The sequence below is a fragment of the Garra rufa genome, chromosome 2 (genome assembly GCF_049309525.1).
Source record: "Garra rufa chromosome 2, GarRuf1.0, whole genome shotgun sequence".
Lineage (NCBI taxonomy): Eukaryota > Metazoa > Chordata > Actinopteri > Cypriniformes > Cyprinidae > Garra > Garra rufa.
Genome location: NC_133362.1, coordinates 60,893,881 through 60,910,190, shown reverse-complemented (window position 1 = coordinate 60,910,190; position 16,310 = coordinate 60,893,881). Strand labels below are relative to the sequence as shown.

Below are 16,310 nucleotides of genomic sequence, written 5' to 3'. Positions count from 1 at the left end.
TCCACCAGAAAATACACACCATGGAGAACCCTTTTACCTGCCAACAGTGTGGAAAGAGTTTCACTCTAAAAGGAGACCTTAACAGACACATGAGAGTTCACACTGGAGAAAAGCCTTACAGATGCGAACAGTGTGGAAAGAGTTTTTCTGAAAGTGGAACCCTTAAAATCCACCAGAAAATTCATACCACGGAGAACCCTTTTACCTGCCAACAGTGTGGAAAGAGTTTTAATCGAAAAGGAAGCCTTAACAGACACATGAGAGTCCACACTGGAGAGAAGCCTTAGTCATGCAAACAGTATGGAAAGAGTTTCAATGTAAAAGGAACCCTTAACAAGCACATGAGAGTTCATACTGGAGAGAAGCCTTAGTCATGCAAACAGTGTGGAAAGAGTTTCAATGTAAAAGAAACCCTTAACAAGCACATGAGAGTTCACACTGGAGAGAAGCCTCACACATGCAAACAGTGTGGAAAGAGTTTTAATCAAAAAGGAACCCTTAACAAGCACATGAGAGTTCATACTGGAGAGAAGCCTTACACATGCTCTCAGTGTGGAAACTGTTTTAGTCTAAAAGGAAGCCTTGACAGGCACATGAAGATTCATAATAGAGAGAAACCCAACAGATCCCCTTAGTGTAGAAAGAGTTTCAAACAAAATGTATATAATGGAACATTCTAATTCACATTTTAAAGCATTATGTTTTGTCCATAGTACACTTTAAGCTCAGTCCAACACAATATAGCTAGTTGACACGGTAATGCATAAAAGAGCAAGGAATAATATGGATTATGGACAATGCGTTTCCTCTGTCTACAATGTAAGAACTTCACATTTGTATATCATGAATTGAAAAGAGATCTCACAGGAAGTGCAGTTTTTTGGTTGGAACACAATAAAGGACATTGTTAGCATTTTTAACATCACTGACTCGGGTTACAACTACAACCCTTGTTCCCAGAGAAAGGGAAGGAGACACGAGGACATACAGAGACAGGCTCCCCCCTCCGTCGTCTCCACCTTGAACTGTGATGTGCATGGAGCATATGATGTGCCTTCCAGAAAGGGAACGATATGCCAGGAATATGGACCTGTTTCTGTGTGCCCTTTTTTGGTCCTGTTTCTTTCCTTTAGTCCAGTAAGTCATTCTGTGCACCCGTGTTCCTCAGTTACCCCTTATATTAAAATCAAAGTCTGTGCATTCTGTCTCTGTTGGGTCTCTATCATCCAATATGTGTGTCTTCCCTGTTCAAGTATTGGAGCAATACATGTATATACAATATATCCCATGTCTAAACTGTACAGTAAACAATCTGATGTTTAGACTCCTGTGGAAATCACGTGAAACGAGGTCTAATATAAATATATATATATATCGTCTGTTCCGTCTGACATTGTGCTAAAATTGGTTTCATCATCAGAAGTTTCGTAGTCAGACATGTTGTCAGTGAGTCGCGCTATCAACAGCTGATCGGAACGTGCGAACTGACAGCAGCGCGGATTGATGGAAACGGAAAGAATATAGTGCCGATTAAAACTGAGGTATGATTTTTGTTAGGAGTGTTTTTTGTGATGTAAATTAATCAAGCTTTGAAACGCATATCTTTTTTTCACGTAAAAACGCACAGTTTTGAGGCCCCGGAAACTAACCGTGACTACTTCTTGAAAAACTTCCAGCGGCCAGAACTCTGACCAGGGAGGTGAACGCAGTGTGGGTCAGTGTATATACACTATAGTGCTGATAAGGATTGCATACAACTTTATGTCTTAAATGCTCGAACTATCCCTTTAAACTGGTTTTTAAATGTCTGAAGATCATGCATCACTGCTGTTTTCTGAATTAATCTGTAGGCGTCAAAGCTCTAATAGGGCAAACACACGAGCCACTACTAGTGGTGACTGTCTTGTTCCAAATTATAAGTCCTCTTTTGGTCAGTCTGTTTTCTCTGTGAAGGGGCCAAAACTGTGGAATGCCTTACCTGCTACTTTAAAATTAGAAAACAATGGGAATACTTTTAATGTAGGACTCAAACGTTGGTTAAAAACAAAACAGCTGTGCTTACATAAATAGTCTATTATTGGGTCATTGGTTGATCCTGTTGCTTTTGCTTTATGGCTTGTGTATGTAAATATAATTTTTTGTATTTTATTTTATTGTTTGTATTGTTACTAATATTTTTATTGTTATTATTTCTTTTCATGTATTGTAACTTTTTTTCTTTGGGGGGGGGGGGGGGGGGGTTGTTTTTTTAACAACTAGCCTCCCTTGGACAGGTGTTGAAAATTAGCATGTGTGCTAAAACACTTAAGCAAATACATATGGTCCAATGTAATTGTGATGTCCATGCCAAATAAAGAATTATAATAATAAAGTGCGTGCACAATTTATCTGTATTTGTACTGTATTTTTATCTGTATCATCTGAAGTTTGTACAGCGCTCTCAGAGGAAAACAGTTTGAAGAGACTCAAGGGAAAGACAGCACGATTCATCTGTTGAGCAGGTTTCAGATCACTAAATAACAAAAAGTAATATCTGAGAAACTAATAATTATTGTTTAGCACTATATTACTAATAAACGTGATGTAAACATACATTCAGTGTAAGCACGCATATTACTTTTCCACCCTAATGGCATCGTGTGAGATGCAATGCGATCAAATGTACTTCATAATGTTGCATTTGATATAGTCAGGAATTATAGTTTGGAATAAGTCTAACTAGTAAAATGTGTATACGTTTTGTCAAAGTAAATAACAGCGAAAGCAAGAAGGCAAATAAAAGACTTACTCATGTAAATGTCTCCTCCTGCTGGGTTTGCGTCGCATCGTGTCCTTCTTCTGATTGAGGTAAATATAAGTCTTATTCCTCACAGCACATATTCTTTCAGAAACGAACAGTAACTAAGATGAACTTGAAAAGTCGTATTGCTTTGTTTGCAGTGTTGTGGGAGTTTCCTCGCATACAGATACTCCGGTCCTTGCCGCGCTTGTAGCACATGGCTAATTTGAATATCAATGGGACGTAGCTCGTGGGCGGGATCACATTAAATATAATTAGTTGCAACTGGATAGACTAGACATCTCCTTGGTTTCATATAGATTACTTTATCAAAGAATATTTGTTTTCGATAAAACTTGCTTCGTTTAAAAGCATAAATCTCACGCTTTCTGTAGATACCACTTTTCTGTTTGTGTGCCGAGTATTCACGAGTTTGAATTATTTAAGTGATGCATTTCTAAAAGCAGTTCGCGGAGACAGAAAAAAAATTGACAAATTATCCTGTTTGTTTTCTTTATTCTAAAAAAAAGCACAATGTTCTGTTGCTCTTGTGAGTGTGGACAAATAAAAGTGCACACTTAACAGTTTCCAATGATGTATAGCTCTAATTTGTATGACTGAAACCGACAGAGTATTTTTAGTGTCTTTTGCACTGATCTTAAAAAAGTAGGTTGGTCACGCCGGCGTGACCGTCGACCCCAGAGGGTTAATTAACATTCTGCATTGATGACTGGGGACTTTATTTGAATGTGGCAGTTGTCAATAGCCCCGACTGCCATGTAAAAAGCAACCTCCTCTAGCTCTTCACCTTGAGATATCTGCACCAAGTTTTTCAACAGCTCACGGACAGCCCTGCTTAGTAGTTTTGATAAAGTAAGGTGAAGACTGGGGCAATAACCCGATAGGATGCAGCATGAGAAAGCCAGCAATGAAGTATGATCTGTTGTCAACCTCATGAGGCAGCGCAGCTCTCCCTTAACCCTACAACTCTCCTTAAGTAGGTTTTATCTTTACTTTCTTTGGGGTCAGATTGACCCCAAGGATTGAAAGTGTGATTCCATAATGAATTATACATTTTTAATATTATAAACTATATATCATTTTTTTTCGTTTACTTCTCAACTTTACAGTTCTGCTGTGTTTTCATGGATATTTTGTACTTTTTTACCCATTTACTGCATAATTACTCAACTACGCCACCAAGTGGCTTATAAAAAAATAATTTTTAATAAAAAAAATCACCTTAATGATGATCTAAATTTAATCTAAATTGTTTTTGGACATTGCTCTATGTGTTAGGGATACAGTACTGCCATCTACAGGTTAGTGGAAAAACTTTTGAAGATATAGTTAAAGAAAGAAAGTGCAATGACCACATACATCCAGCAGAGGCCCTTAGGGACTAATTTCATTTTCACTTTATTTTTCTTCATGCTTCAACTTCTTCTCACAACTTTATGATATATATTTTGTAAATATATATATTTGAACATTCTAAAATAAATAAAAAATGTGTTTTTTTGTAAAAGCGTAGAATTTTTTTTTTTAGAATTGCTGAATTTTTGTCTTTCATCTTTCTTTTATCTGCACTTTTCCCTCTCTTCTCTCTCTTTGTGTGGGTGTGTGAGTGGGTATGTGTGGGTGTGGGGGGGAAGTGTTTTTTTTTTTGGGGGGGGGGGGTGTTTGGGGGGTGCTGTGTGGTGTGTTTGTGTTGAGTTGTGTGTGTGTGTGTGTTAGGGGCAGGGGCATGGTGTGTGGTGTGTGTGTGTGTGTGTGTGTGTGTGTGTGTGGGTGTGTGTGGGTGTGTGAGAGTCAGCATGCATGTTCCATGTTGCATTTGTGCTCTAGTACCAGTCTTTCATTTATGTATGAACATTTTCAGATTTATAGCAGATATGTTGATTTTGTATGCCAATTTCTATATAAATGCTCCCTGTTGCAGTTACACACATGTGTGTGTTTGTGAGTGTGTGTGTGTGTGTGTGTGTACCTGGTATTCATCACATTATGGGGACCAAATGTCCCCACAAGGATAGGAATACCAGTCAATTTTGACCTTGTGGGGACATTTCTCAGGTCCCCATGAGGAAACAGGTTTATAAATCATGCACAATGAGTTTTTTGATGAAGTAAAAGTGTGCACAATCTCCTGTGAGGGCTAGGTTTAGGTGTAGGGTAGGTGTAGGGTGATAGAAAGTACGGTTTGTACAGTATAAAAACCATTACGCCTATGGAATGTCCCCATAAAACATGTAAACCAGTGTGTGTGTGTGTGTGTGTGTGTGTGTGTGTGTGTGTGTGTGTGTGTGTGTGTGTGAGATAGAAAGTTTGTTCCACTTTGAGTTTATGCTGTAGGACCAGGCCTTTATTTAAATGTTAATTATTTTAGATTTAAACTGGATTTACTACTTTTTTTGGACAAACGAAATGGGAAAAAAAATGCTTTTTTTACTTTTCCCATTCATTTTCAATGTGGAGAGGAGAGGAAACGGTAAAAAAAATTTTACACACCTTTAGAACAACCGAATTAAGTCCGGATTTTTTTGTGTTTTTAGATTGATTATTTAGGAAAAGTCACAGAGTCTCATGCCCCTGAGATTAAGGGAACTTTATAAAAAAAATGAAGGAAAACTCCAGTGGGGTCAGCCTGACCCCAAGGAGAGCTTAAGGGTTAATGATGATTAATGATTTGTTTTTGTTTTTTTGCATGTTTGCCACACTTCAATGTTTCAGATCGTCAAACAAATTTAAATATTAAACATAACTGTGGTTTATCACACCTGAGTTCAGTTTCTCTAGCCACACCCAGGCCTGATTACTGCCCCGCCTGTTCGCAATCAAGAAATCACTTAAATAGGACCTGCCTGACAAAGAGAAGTAGACCAAAAGATCCTCAAAAGCTACACATCATGTTGAGGTATAAGGAAATTCAGGAATAAATGAGAAAGAAATTAATTGAGATCTACCAGTCTGGAAAAGGTCATAAAGCCGTTTCTAAAGCTTTGGGACTCCAGCGAACCACAGTGAAAGCCATTATCCACAAATGGCGAAAACATGGAACAGTGGTGAACCTTCCCAGGAGTGGCCAGCTGACCAAAATTACCCTGAGAGTGCAGCAACAATTCAAAGACTCCACAACATCTAAAGAACTGCAGGCCTCTCTTGTCTCAGTTAAGGTCAGTGTTCATGACTCTACCATAAGACAGAGACTGGGCAAAAATGGCCTTCATGGCAGAGTTCCAAGACGAAAATCACTGCTGAGCAAAAAGAACATAAAGGCTCGTCTCAGGTTTGCCAGAAAACATCTTGATGATCCCCAAGACTTCCAGGGAAAATACTCTGTGGACTGACGAGATAAAAGTTGAACTTTTTGAAAGATGTGTGTCCCATTAAATCTGGCGTAAAAGTAACACAGCATTTCAGAAAAAGAACATCATACCAACAGTAAAATATGGTGGTGGTAGTGTGATGGTCTGGGGCTGTTTTTCTGCTTCGGGACCTGGAAGACTTGCTGTGATAAATGGAACCATGAATTTTGCTGTCTACCAAAAAATCCTGAAGGACAATATCCAGCCATCTGTTCGTGACCTCATGCTGAAACGAACTTAGGTTCTGCAGCAGGACAATAATCCAAAACACACCAGCAAATCCACCTCTAAATGGCTGAAGAAAAACAAAATTAAGACTTTAGAGTGACCTAGTCAAAGTCCTGATCTGAATCCTATTGAGATGCTGTGGCATGACATTAAAAAGGCGGTTCATGCTCGAAAACCCTCCAATATGGCTGAATTACAACAATTCAGCCAAGATGAGTGGCCAAAAATTCCTGCACAGCGCTGTAACAGACTGCAAGATATAACAAACGCTTGATTGCAGTTGTTGTTGCTAAGGGTGGCCCAAACGGTTAAGTTTAGGGGGCAAACACTTTTTCACACAGGGCCATGTGGGTTTGGAATTTGTTTCCCTTCATAATAAAAAAAAACTTCATTCAAAAACTCCATGTTGTGTTTACTTGTGTTATCTTTGATTAATATTTAAATTTCCTTGATGATCTGAAACATTAAAGTGTGACAAACATTCAAAAAAGGAAGGGGGCCAGCACTTTTTAATACCACTGTATATATAATATTATATGACCACACTAAAATCTATATAAATGTTTTTTTCAAATTAAAGCTTATTATTGGTACCATTGATTGAGTGGTGCCAGAAATTGAGAGGTTAAATAACGATACAGGTCTCTTTCGAATGTCTGCCTTATCAACTTTCGATGGTACTTACGGCGCCCACCATGGTGACCATGGGAGACGGGGAATGAGCGTATCCTAAACCCCTGGGTGAGGACCCATTGGAGGGCAAGTCTGGTGCCAGCAGCCGTGGTAATTCCTGCTCCAATAGCATATACTGACCTTGCTGCAGTTAAAAAACTCGTAGTTGCACCCCCCCCCGGATGCCCTTGACTGGGTGTCCGGTCCCCCGCACCTTTACTTTGAAAAAATTAATTCGAAGCAGGCTGCCCGTCGCCGCTAAATACTGCAGCTAAGAATAATGGAACAGGAACGGGGGCATTCATATTGCACCTCTAGAGGTGAAATTCTTGGACCGGCGCAAGACGGACAAGAGCGAAAGCATTTGCCAAGAATGTTTTCTTTAATCAAGAACGAAAGTCAGAGGTTCGAAGACGATCAGATACTGTCGTAGTTCCAACCGTAAACTATGACGACTCACAATCTGGCGGCATTATTCCCATGACCGGTCTAGCAGCGCGGGGGAAACCAAGAGTCTTTGGGTTCCGGGGGGAGTACGGTTGCAAAGCTGAAACTTAAAGGAATTGACGGAAGGGCACCACCAGGAGTGGACCCTGCGGCTTAATTTGACTCAACAGAACTAAACATCAGCAATAGCTTCAAAATGTGTTGTCTTTTTAAAAAATGTTTTGACTGTATAATCCACAAAGGTCTGGTCTGATTTCAACACTCGGTGGGGAGCCTCAAGGACTACCTTTGAACTGAATGTTTTCATGCATTGAATGAGGAGTTCTTTAGGAGCAAATAAATAATTGTGAATTCAACAAATAAATATATGAAAAATATTTATTAAAACAAATGTATTTAAAACAAAATAAATTGTGAACTATTTACATAAAAAATAAAACATTTTAAACTTTTTTTATTTATTTAAAAAAAACTATGAACTAAAAAAAAAATATTCCTGCACTTCGTCCTGCTCTTCCTCATCACACAGTACATAGTTATAGAGTATAGTCTGTATACATTACATTTTCCTCATTGTCTTCAGCAGGAGGAGCAGGACAAATATTTTTATAACTGAATTACAAGTGTAAACTCACAGTTGTAGTGATCATTTCTGTAGTGGCCTGTGGAAAAAAATAATAAAGTAATGAAAAAATATTCACTATCTTTACAATTTACATTTTATTTATTTTCAAGGGTTAATATCAAGGGGTTCACACAAAACAAGGGGAATCCACTTTTAGCTATTATGCCGCCCGCAGTTGGAATCAGCTTCCAGAAGAGATCAGATGTGCTAATACATTAGCCACATTTAAATCCAGACTCAAAACTCATCTGTTCAGTTGTGCATTTATTGAATGAGCACTGTGCTACGTCCGAACAGATTGCATTATTTTATGTACAATCATTTTACTGTATTAATTAATTTTAAATCATTTTTTAAATCATCTTAAATGTTCTTAAATTTTGTTTTTATTGTTGTGATTATTATAAATTTGTATGATTTTTATGCTATTATGATTTTAATTCCTTTTATGTACAGCACTTTGAATTACCATTGTGTATGAAATGTGCTATATAAATAAACTTGCCTTGCCTTGCTTTATTTTCTATTAGTACTTACACTGCTGCCACCATTATCTTCCATCCCACTGTCGTCAGGGTTGTTTATTAATTTTTTTCTGCCTAAAAAAAGCTAATATATCGATCAGTTTTTGTGGTACAAAATTCCCTTTGACCAAACAACATAAATGTGTTTTATACCAAATTTAAGCTTGTTATTGGTACAATTTATTTTTTTAATAAATAGATTTATTTTTATTTTTTATATATAAATAGTTCACAGTTCACACTGTTTTAAATAAATGCACAATTTCATATTCATTAAAACAGTCGCTCCTAAATCACTCACACGATGTACTAAGAAACTGTGTGCAGATCTTAATCACAATTTTTTTTTGGTGTAAAATACAATAAAATCATCAAAAAAATTTATGTCAAATTAAAGCTTATTATTAGTATCAAGAATTAGTGATTTTTGGTTAAATCACTGCACGTGGTGAAATTTATCTATAATCGACTACCAGCCAAATTAAAGATCTGGCTACATTTATGCCTATGAATAGTCTTTTAACATTGTCTAATTGCATTTAATATTTTCAGACTTTCATATATTATATTATGTTGATGCTTGCTTGACTCTTTTACTTTCCTTGATTTGGCTTATTATTAAGTATTTTAAGCACAAACTATGTGTTTTCTGCAAATCTAATTCTTTTAAATGTAATTGGTTTGCTTTCTTTATCATTTATTCATAGCTGTGTGTACCTTCACCACATGAAATAGTTAATAGAAAAAGTTAATGTTGTGACGTTGAAACTTCGGGATAACCCCTAAGGTTATTTTTCACTGAAACTTATATTTAAATATATTTTATAATATGTGCTAAACATATTAAAAACTACAAATGTGAGAGTTTGAGATTCTATCTAAAAATCAAAATTGCAATGTTTCGGTGCAGAAACCTTTTTTCACTAAATTTATTAAGTGTCTTAAAAATTTATTTTGATGAGTAAATCTTTTATTGTTACTTATTACACATTTTAAATATTGGGCTTTTTACCAAACTATGCTGTCAGACATATCAAGTGAAATAAAGTGAAACCCGATCAAGGTAATGTCATCTCTTTTTTCATGCCCCCGTATTAGAGGCCAAAAAAAATATTAAATGAAATAAAGCGGTCCAAATAATGACCCACTGTAATGTGTAGCATTCAAGATATTGAGAGACTTTAGCTCGTGGCGGGTCAATCTGGTATTTCATGGAGTAGGGGCTCGTTTTGGCAAGTTGGGTGCAGTCGCGTGTGCTGGGAGCGAAGAACAGCAAGCGCAACTCTTCATTAGTATAGTGAACAGTATCTCCGCCTGTCACGTGGAAGACCGGGGTTAGATTCCCCAACGGGGAGACCTAGCTCTCTGCTGCTGTTGAACGACTCATCCAAAAGCTTCTGGTGCAGACAGAGGTCACAGAAGGAGTTCTGCTTCGAGGTCAACCGCAGCCGAAAACAACGCGTTGGCCGGGAATCGAACCCAGGTCAACTGCTTAGAAGGCAGCTATGCTCACCACAATACCACCAAGGCAGGCGTTCAGTGCAAGATTTAAGCGGTCAGAAAAGAATGCTCGAATCCGGGTCATGGCAGCCCTTTGTCGTTGAGCGACGGGGACGTCCAGCTTCTTTTTGCCAACTCACCCTTCAGTTGGATTTTGCGCCTGAAGCTCGGCGGCATCCTGTGCTGCCCGCCTCGAGACAAGGGAGCAGGCGGTCCATATGCAGGCGTAGTCGTGGCCGAGAGGTTAAGGCGATGGACTCGAAATCCATTGGGGTCTCCCCGCGCAGGTTCGAACCCTGCCGACTACGGTCGGGCATTCCCCCTTTTGCCTTTAGCTTTTTGCGACGGTGGTTGGGCCTTCCAAGGCCTTTGGCCTTCGCTCTCTCTGACGTAATTGCGTGCGGCCTTTGTCCCGTAGCTCCTGTGGCAAGTGAGCTTCTGCCGGGCGGCTTGTGGAGAAAGTGTTCTTATATAAAAAGTAAGAAGCGCGCAAAAAAAAAGAGCCCGGATAGCTCAGTCGGTACAGCATTAGACTTTTTTTTAATCTGAGGGTCCAGGGTTCAAGTCCTTGTTCCGGTGAAGGGCCATCTTCTTGTTGTCGCCCTCAGCTTGCAGTCGTGCCGGTCCAGCTCTGCCGTGTGGCGGCGTACGCTTAAAGATGTCACAGAGTTCACATAGAGTGTTTGCTATGCTGCCCCTTCATGAATGTTTCGTTGCTTGTGGTGGGCTGTTTATGCGCTGATGACGAGAAACTCGAGATGTGTCTCTATGCCCTTGGACCTGTGCGCTCACTGTGGTAAACCACTACGCTCACCAAGGGTAATCTAGGGTGCCGACACCTGCCAACATGATTTTCGTCACCCCCCTCACTCCAAATGGGAGAAGTAAAAGTTACGAAAGTCCCTTCCCTCACCCAGTATTCACAAACCCGATCAAGGTAATGTCACAACATCACACCAGGTGACTTCCCTGTGTAGAGCAGCTAGTGTGGACGCCAACTTGTCAGGGGAATTCACATCAGCTGAACTCCAGACTGCCTTGAGTAAGACCAAACAAGGGAAAGCACCAGGCCATGATTACATCCACCCTGAGTTTGTGACTCACCAGAGCGTAAGAACATCTGTATGGCTCAGCTCATTCTACTCGACATGCCTTCGGAGGTCCAAGCTCCCGAAGATATGGCGCCGCGCTGCTGTCATAGCCCTTCCAAAACCAAACAAGCCTGCTGAAGACCCCAAATCCTACCGACCCATCTCACTGCTCTGCGTCCCATTCAAAATCCTGGAGAGGCTGATCTATAATCGTATCGAGCCAATAGTGGACCCTCAACTCCCACGGGAGCAAGCTGGCTTCCGGCGAGGTCGGTCAACGGTTGACCAGGTGACACTGCTCACCCAAGACATTGAGGACAGCTTTCAGGGAAAACAGAAGGCTGGAGTAGTGTTGCTTGATCTCACAGCCGCTTACGATACCGTCTGGCACCGCGGACTCCACCTAAAGCTACTAAAGATCATTCCCGACCGGCACATGGTGAAGTTCATCATTGAGATGGTGACGAACCGCAGCTTCACCTTAAAGACCAGTGACGGTCAATGCAGCAGGCTTAGAAGGCTGAGGAATGGTGTTCCGCAGGGTTCTGTCCTTGCACCGATGTTATTTAATATCTACATCCACGACTTACCGGAAACAACATCCCGGAAATATGGCTACGCTGACGACCTGGCCATTATGATGAGACGACAAACATGGGAGCAGATGCAGGCCGGCCTAAACCAGGACATGGACACCTTGGCAGCCTACCTGCGTGAGTGGCGTTTACAACTCAGCATCGGCAAGACAGTTGCAGCAGCTTACCACTTGAACAACAGTGAAGCCAGACGGGAACTGGACATATTCGTTAATAACAAGCGCCTTGAGTTCCAGCAAGCCCCACGGTACCTTGGCGTACGCCTGGATAGATCTCTAACATTCAAACAACACCTTGAAGAAGTGACGGCCAAAGTGTCATCAAGGGTCGCAATAATTCGACGTCTCGCTGGTACTAGCTGGGGTGCAACTGCCAAGGTGCTTCGAATATCAACAGTAGCTCTTGTCTTCTCCACAGCTGAATACTGTGCCCCAGCCTGGTGCAGAAGCCCACACGCCAGGAAAGTCGACACTGCCATAAACACCGCCCTTCGGACTATAACTGGCTGTCTGAAATCTACCCCTGTCTACCATCTGCCAACACTAGCGGGAATTGCCCCGGCCGGCCTCCGACGAGAGGCTGCTACCCTCGCTCTTGCAAGGAAAGCCCAAAGATACAACTGGCATATCCTGCACAATACCACCACAACAGCACTGCCTCCTCATAGACTGAAGACCCGCCACCCGTACAACAAGGCGGCACAAGACCTGCTCAGGTCCATCCCTGAGGACCTGTCTACAGAGGCATGGCTCGCGGCAGCCTGGAAGCAGGAGTGGGAGTCAGCAGGGCCCTCAAGAATCCACCGTTACATCTATGACCCTGGAGGCGGTCTTGAAGGAGAGGATCTGCCACGCCGGCAATGGACTCTGCTAAACCGCCTGCGAACTGGGGTTGGACGTTACAAAGCATCAATGAGGAAGTGGGGCCTGGAGGACAGAGCAGTGTGTGAGTGTGGGGAGCCAGAGCAGACCGCTGAGCACATAATCACCACCTGTCCACTGTATAAACCACCCTCGGAGGCCGGCCTCTTCGACGTGGGACCTGACATGAGAACGTGGCTGAGTTCTACTGAGCTGGACATTTGATGACGACACACGAAAGAGAGAGAAGGTAATGTCATCTCTTTTTTCATGCCCCCGTATTAGAGGCCAAAAAAAAATATTAAATGAAATAAAGCGGTCCAAATAATGACCCACTGTAATGTGTAGCATTCAAGATATTGAGAGACTTTAGCTCGTGGCGGGTCAATCTGGTATTTCATGGAGTAGGGGCTCGTTTTGGCAATTTGGGTGCAGTCGCGTGTGCTGAGAGCGAAGAACAGCAAGCGCAACTCTTCGTTAGTATAGTGGACAGTATCTCCACCTGTCACGTGGACGACCGGGGTTAGATTCCCCAACGGGGAGACCTAGCTCTCTGCTGCTGTTGAGCGACTCATCCAAAAGCTTTTGGTGCAGACAGAGGTCACAGAAGGAGTTCTGCTTCGAGGTCAACCGCAGCCGAAAACAATGCGTTGGCCGGGAATCGAACCCAGGTCAACTGCTTGGAAGGCAGCTATGCTCACCACTATACCACCAACGCAGGCGCTCGGTGCCAGTTTTAAGCAATCAGAAAAGAATGCTCGAATCCGGGTCACGGCAGCCCTTTGCTGTTAAGCGACGGGGACGTCCAGCTCCTTTTTGCCAACTCACACTTCAGTTGAATTATGCGCCTGAAGCTCGGCGGCATCCTGTGCTGCCCGCCTCCAGCCAAGAGAGCAGGTGGTCCACAGGCAGGCGAGAGATGACAGGTCTCCCCGCGCAGGTTCGAACCATGCCGAATGTGGTCGGGCATTCCCCCTTTTACCTTTAGCTTCTTGCGACGGTGGTTGGGCCTTCCAAGGCCTTTGGCCTTCGCTCTCTCTGACGTAATTGCGTGCAGCCTTTGTCCCGTAGCTCCTGTGGCAAGTGAGCTTCTCCCAGGCGGCTTGTGGAGAAAGTGTTCTTATATAAAAAGTAAGAGGCACACAAAGCACAAGAGCCCGGATAGCTCAGTCGGTAGAGCATCAGACTTTTAATCTGAGGGTCCAGGGTTCAAGTCCCTGTTCGGGCGAAGGGCCATCTTCTTGTCGGCGGCCTCAGCTTGCAGTCGTGACAGTCCAGCACTGCCGTGTGTCGGCGTACGCTTAAAGATGTGACAGAGTTCACATAGAGTGATTGCTTCATGAATTTTTCGTTGCTTGTGGTGGGCTGTTTTCCCCTTTAGGAGTTTTACGCTAGACGATTTTAGTAAAGCGGTAGCCAGTTCATTGTTTTTTCAGCCAACTTTGAGTTCGACAACGGGACAGAGGACGTCAGGGTCGCCGTAGTCGTGGCCGTACCTTCCAGTGATCAGCCGGCCTAACTATTCCTAACCATTTGTTACAAGTCCTAAAACATTCTGAACAAGTCCTAACACAAGGCCTAACAATCCTAACACAATTCTTAACAATCCAAACACAAGTCCTAACATTCCTAACACAAGTCCTAACATTCCTAACAATCACTGGTCTAAGTCCTAACAGTTCCGAACATCACTCAGCGGCCATTGGCCAAACGGGGCAAAAAAGCCATTGGTCGAAACATTGTCATGTGACTAAATCTATAAAAGGTTCAAGTGGCAAAACGCGCTTGTCGTTGTACACTGACCTTCATCACAGCGTGACGCGAGACAGTTTTAATTAATTCCTTAAGCACACACATCTAATAAACTGGACGTTTTTGGACTGTGTGCAGGTGAGTAAGTTACAGTATAACGTGAAAGAGAAGCGGTAACGCTACCTGACGTAGCTTCGTTTGACAATATGGTTTAATCTCAACAGTTTACGTTGTAGACCTAGTCGTGTAACAAATCATTGTTCTTAATTTGGTGGTTTAACGCTTATATAGATATTAGATGCTATGTTTGGGTGATTCAAGTGATATAAATCGCGGTGATCATTCATTTTGCAACAGCAAAGCTGAATTTCCTTAAAAATACAGTATATACACCGGCGATGTGGTGATGATGATGATGATACTAAGTGTGGACGTGTTTTGTGTTAAAAGTGTAATAAATAAAATCACGCCGAGAAATTTATTTTCGCGGCTTATTTCATAAGCGCCAAAAGTTCATTGAGCGCCAAGACTCTTAAATATGCTTTAACGTTGATCAAATAGTTTTTTTTATGTGAACACAACAGGTTATCTCTTAATAAAAACTAATCAGTAAGTTATGTAAAATAATGTGTATGTCCATAATGCTGAATAACTTTATTTTTTACTTAATACTAAAACTTTGCTTTTTACACATTCTGTTACCTTTTACTGTGTTCCATTTATTTTAGTTTAGACGTAATTATTCACCATAGAATTTAAAAAAAGAAGTCTGCTACAGGCATATTGCCAATTAACAAATATATACATAATTTACAATTTATCTGTATAATCAATCTAGCATCAATGGTCCAAACCCCCTTCTACCTAATAATTGTCCTCTTTACTTTTTTTTTATAATATATATATATATATATATATATTTCACTTAATTTGTATCTGTCTTATATTTACACTGTTGTTTTATATTTATAGACATGACTAAAACAGGTAAACCTGATTCGTACTGGCATGACCTCATGTTGAAGTACGCCCAAGGGAACTACCGCTTCACTACTGGCAAGAAGCCAGGGGCGAAGAAGTGGAAGGATGTCTTAGAAAAAATTAATAACTGCCCATTATACAGACAGACCCGTGTTTACGATATCTTCGGCAAAAGAATCCCCTGCAAATGTGGGTATCATGAGGTATGTAATGGTAAATGTGATCATTTTACCTGCACTGGTAAGCATTTCTTTTTTTTTTTGTAACAGAAGAATGCTTTTGATTTGTGCTGTAAAGCCTGAAATATTGTTCAGAAAATCTCTTAAGTGTTAAAAAAGCTATGTAGACTACCATTTGTATCATATAAAAACATTTATTTAGTTAAACATTCATCATATTATATATATACACACACATACACACTGGAAGCTAATGACACTGAAACAAATTCCTTGTATGTGCATTCATACTTGGCAATAAAACTCTTTCTGATTCTAAGTATGCTTGTGCATACAAGGAATTTGTTTCAGTGTCATTAGCTTCCAGTACATAGAGACAACATCACACAGACAATAAAAATAAGATGAGAATAAAAAAGTACACATATGTAAATATAAATAGACAAATAAATTTAGAAATACATAAGTGGTATGTACAGTTGTGCTATAGATGATAGAATGGAATAGGATAGAATAGAATAGAAAGATGTTGGGATGTACTAGGGTGGAGGTGGTAGCAAATAAATATCAGGTTATTTATATTTTATATATATTATAATATTTTATTTATATATATTTGTTTATTTATAATCTATACAGAAAACGACAAATGGATAAGCAATCACTTATAATTATCAAAGTGGCAATGTCGCTCTAAGTAATATTAGT

At 40.8% G+C, this 16,310-nt stretch overlaps 2 non-coding genes across 2 annotated transcripts; both read left to right on the top strand.

Moving 5' to 3' along the window:
- Positions 1-10,369: 10,369 nt before the first annotated feature.
- On the top strand, positions 10,370-10,451 carry trnas-cga (transfer RNA serine (anticodon CGA)). The gene has a single exon. It is a non-coding gene; the product is annotated as a tRNA-Ser (tRNA).
- Positions 10,452-13,845: 3,394 nt separating this feature from the next.
- Positions 13,846-13,918, top strand: trnak-uuu (transfer RNA lysine (anticodon UUU)). Its single transcript has one exon. It is a non-coding gene; the product is annotated as a tRNA-Lys (tRNA).
- The last annotated feature ends 2,392 nt before the right edge of the window (positions 13,919-16,310 follow it).